A 5,036-nucleotide genomic window follows, 5' to 3' on the forward strand; every position below is an offset into this window, starting at 1 on the left:
TGTTTCGTTCTGCTGTGCATGGGGTCGCTATGAGTCGGAAACGACTCGACGGCACTTAATAACAACAACAACATCCCACATCCTAAAGATGCAGCCAGGCCTTTACTCCTGGGGCTCTCCAGCCCTCTGCTGAGGCTACATATCTCTCTTGCTCCTGCAGCAGGACAGTGACATTGATCATAGCTGGTGCACGGCCTTGTTCCCACCCAGGGACACCTCCACCTTCAGGGAAGGGAGCCTGTCCTCAGCAAACAGAGAAAGTAACAAGGAGGTCCTGCCCAGCTGGAAACGCCAAGTCCCATGACTCTCCCAGCTGATTAGTGCTTCCTGGGTGGCCCACCCATTCCTGGAAAGTGCTCTGTGGGTGGTCTGGAGTCTGGGATGCGTCATGCTGAGACATCTGGGATCAAGTCCAGCAGAAGCACCCTCTGCTATTTCCTGGGGTCCCAAGTTCCCCCCAACATAAGCAGCACTTTGGGGCTGAGGGCTGAGGGGATGGGTGAGCCTGTAGTGTGAGAAGGTGCCTTATGGACCACAAGCCTCACAGATGTCTCCACTGCTGGGCCAACCTGGGGATAAAGCATGTCTCCTCCAATTCAGTCGTGTTGGGGTGCCCCTGCTGGCTTTCAGCATGCTGCTGCACCAAGAGGAACAGACAGAGCTTTTCCCACTAGGGTCACTGCCTAGAGCGGGTAGCTTCTCCCAGCACAGGGCCTGCCTGGATGTGCTTGTTTGTGATGGAGAAGCCTGAGGAGGCCACCTGCCTTCCTCTGGTCCATCCTCTGTCCTTCCCTCCAAAAACATCACCTGAGAGCCTTCCACGTGCCTCCTTGTCTCTGCACCAGGAGCGAGACAGAGATGGAGAGGGAGAGACAGAAGGAGAAAGAAGAGATAGAGGAATGGAGAGAAAGAGAGAATGAAAGAGAAAGTGGGACAGAGACCAACAGAGCTAGAAGGAGAGACCAAGAAGAAGCGAGACACAGAGGGAGAGACAGAGAGATAAAGAGACAAAAGAAGAGACAGAGACAGAGAGTGATGGAAACAGATTGAGAGAGACAGAGACAGAGAGAGCACCCCCATGCCACCCACTGTCCCGCCCTTGGGGCTCTCAGACCACTGAGGCCCCAAGGTTAGGATAATCCTTGGAGACACCCCTCACCCCAACCACACTTTCCTTGAGCCAGAGATGGGGCAGCTGGAGAGCAGCCTGCAGGGTCGAGAGGGAGACTCGGGTACAAAGCGCCATGACCCGGCCTCCCTTCCCCTTCCTCCACACACACGTGTCCTGCAGGACAGACGCTGCTTTTTCTTCTTGTCATTCAGCTTCTCAAAGAGAGAAAAAGAAAATGTTCCTTTTTCCAGGCAAAACTCACCATTTCATCCATTTCCTCTCCAGGCAGCCTTGGACCTTAGTTTCTCCTTTCAGAAAAATCGAAGGTGGCTTTAAAATGTCACATTTTCTGACTGAGGACAAACTATCTTTTAAATATGACATTTTCTAAACTGTACACCTTTCTTTCCCCGCCCCCCCGCCCCCTGTAATCATTCTCCTGAACTTATCCCAAGTCTTAACATGGAGAAGTGACACAGGATTTATCTTCTGCTCACATATAACTGTGAGAAGTGTCCAGAGGTGCCCATGTTGGGTTTATTAGGGAAAAATTAAAGGAAGGCATTTTCATCATTGTTGGCAATGATAGCATAGGGTCGCTTTCTGTGCCTAGGGGTCTGCACACGTATGCTCTGGCCCCTGGTCCCCAGATGTGTCACCTGCACCTGGCTGTGCTGAGCTGTGGAGGGCACACCCTACAGCATGTCAGCCATGCCCAGGCTTGGCTGAGTCCCGCTCCCCCACATGTTGCTCCTGGTTTAGACCTGTCTCTGCTCTTCTCCCCCTGCCTGACCTTACAGAAGAGCTGCGATGTCCCCATGCATCAGTTTTCACTTACAGACAAGACAACCATGACTCCAGCATCAGCTGTTGGAAAGTTTTGGAAGATCAAGCTCATAGAGACTTTCATAGTACACACAGTGGGGTGCAGTGACCCTGTCACTGTTGGCACCAATTGTTGAGTCAGGAGTGGTCTTGCTCTACCAACCAGGTGGGCTACAGAGCTGTGCAGAGCTGACCACAAAGCATGGTCAGTGGGCTGAAGCCAGGGGCGGACCTCAACCTCCCAATGTTATACCTTGGCTGAGTGTCCATCCACTCAGTCATGGGAGCAGCCACTGGTGCCCCCGAAAGCCAGACAAGCCCAGTGAATAACTGCAGCACAGAGTAGCCATGATAGAGAGGGGAATTCAGCACTGTGGTTAGGGCTGTCTTCATTTCCTGGGCTGGTGCTACCAATTACCAAGCTCCAGACCACAGACATTCATCCTCTCGAGTCCAAAACCAAGGCATGGGCAGGGATGGCTCTCTCTGGAGGCTCTGAGGGACGGTATGTCCCATGCCTCTCTCCCAGCTTGGGTGGCTCCTGGTGATCACTGGTGTTCCTTGGCAAGAGGCTGTGCCACTCCAGTGTCTTCCTCAATTCTTGCTTGGCTCTCGTCTCTGTCTCTTCTCTCCATATCAGGACACTCATCATGAGATTTAGGGACCACTCTAATCCAAAAGGGACCGTTCCCTGGAGAAGGACTTCATGCTTAGTAAAGTGGAGGGTGAGTGAAAAAGGGGAAGGCACTCAACAAGACAGATTGACACGGTGGCTGCAATGATGGGCTCAGGTATAGCAAGGATTGTGAGTCTGGTACAGGACTGGGCAGTGTTTTGTTCTGTTGTCCATGGGGTCGCTAAGAGTTGGAGCCAACTTGAAAACACCTAACAACAACAACAACTAATCCAGAATGACCTCAGCCCAAGATTCTTAATTACTTCTGCAAAGACCCTTTCCAAATTAGGTCACATTCCCAGGTTCTGAGGTTGTTGTTGTTGGGTGCCATACAGGCAATTTGTCTAACACCCCCATGTGATAGAGGTGAACTTCCCCATAGGGTTTGCTGGGCTGTACTCCCTACAGGAGCAAATCGTTAGGGCTTATTCCATGGAGCTTCTGGGGGGCTGTGAAGTACCAACCTGGAGCTTAACAGTTGAGTGCTTTAACCACTGTACCACCAGGGCTCCTTGTTCTGGGGCTTAGGCTATGGGTATGTCTTTTTGGGGAGGGCACCATGCAAACCATTACAAAGAATAAGACTTGAGTCCGCCTCAGGGGAGAGCGAGGAGCTCCCTAGAGCCGACAGCTTGGGGTCTCAGGTTTGTGACTTGAAAGAAGAGAATAAGAAGAAGATGACAACATTCCATCTTTCCTAGGATCCTGTCAGGAAGCATTATGAAGAGAGGAGCAATGTGTGTGCACATACTGATGGTCTTAATAATAATACTATTATCTGCTGAGCTGCATCCCACGCTGAGTGGCAATTCTCATCACAGTGCAGGAGCTGGGTGGCTGTGAAAATGAAATTTAAAACTAACGCAGAGAGGCATGAAGGGAGTGTTGGCGTCAGAGAACATCACCTGTACACGTTCAAATATGAATACGTCAGAGGCCGTCAAACTCCTCTGAGGAAGCTTGTAGTCCCCATGTCCAAGAACCCTGAGTCTTCCGCAGGGCGATCAAAGCACTTTTGGCAGAAAGGCTCGGAACTGCTGTTGTTGCTGTCATGACCAAGTGCACAGCTGGAGTGGTGGAATCCAACAATTATGGTGCAGAGAATCTGTGAGAGTGGGGATGACGCACTGCTGAGGGCTTGGAACCACCTGGGGTGGTCCCTCCCTGGGCCCAGTGGACTCTGAATGAAGTTTCCAAAATTCATGGGTTTCACTGGTGATCTTCATATTTATGTACTTTAATAATGGAGAGGCACAGCTACGACTATTTGCAGAAACAGAAGTTGAAGAACAAAAGCATTCCAGGTACCTAGCCTGAAGCAAAGATCCCTCCCTAGGTGGCATATTGTTGTTAGATGTCTTCAGTCATCTCTGGCTCATAGTGCCCTGTGCACAGCAGAAAGAAACACTGCCCAGTCCTGTGACAGCCCCATGGTCTTCGCTATACCTGAGCCCATTGTAGTAGTCACTGTGTCAATCCATCTTGTTGAGGGCCTTCCCCTTTTTCATTGACCCTCTACTTTACCAAACATGATATCCTTGCCCAGGGAATGGTCCCTCCTTACAATATGACCCAAGTAGGTGAGACGAAGTCTGGCCATTCTCACTTCCAAGGAGCATTCCAGCTGTACTTCCAGGACAGATTTGTTAGTTCTTTTAGCAGCCCATGGTACTTTCAGCATTTTTGGGTCTTCCTTATTCATTGTCCAGCTCTCACATGCATATGAGGTGATTGAACACACCATGACTTGTGTCAGGTGCACCTTAATCTTCAAGGAGACATCATTGCTCTTCAGCACTTGAAAGAGGTATTTTGCAGCAGACTTGCCCAATGCAACACATGGTCCAACATATTGACTCATGCTTCTGTTGGTGTATTGATTGTAGAAACAAGTAATATGAAGTCTTTGACAACTTCAATCTTTTCTCCGTTTATCGTGATGCTGCTTATTGGTCCAGCGGTGAGGATTTTTGGTTTTTTTTCATATTGAGGTATAATCCATACTGCAGACTGTAGTCTTCTATCTTCATCAATAATGCTTTAAATCATCCTCACTTTCAGCAAGCAAAGTTGTGTCATCAGTGTATCCACAAGTTTTTAATGAGTTTTCCTCCAATCTTGATGCCTCATTCTTCTTCATGTAGTCTGCCTTCTCAGATTATTTGCTCAGTACACAGATTGAATAAGTATGGTGAAAGGATACAACCCTGATACACTTCCTTCTTGATTTTATACCTTGCAGTGTCTCCTTGTTCTGTTTGAATGACAGCTTCCTGGTCTATATACAGGTTCTTCATGAGCACAATAAAGTGTTCTGGAATCCCCATTCTTCTCAATATTATTCATAATTTGTTATGATCCACACAACTTCTTTTGCATAGTCAATAAACTATAAATAAGCATCTTTCTGGGATTCTTTGCTTT

This window comes from Orycteropus afer, unplaced genomic scaffold (assembly GCF_000298275.1).
Source record: "Orycteropus afer afer isolate SDZICR_OR568_19922 unplaced genomic scaffold, OryAfe1.0 scaffold00491, whole genome shotgun sequence".
Taxonomy (NCBI): domain Eukaryota; kingdom Metazoa; phylum Chordata; class Mammalia; order Tubulidentata; family Orycteropodidae; genus Orycteropus; species Orycteropus afer.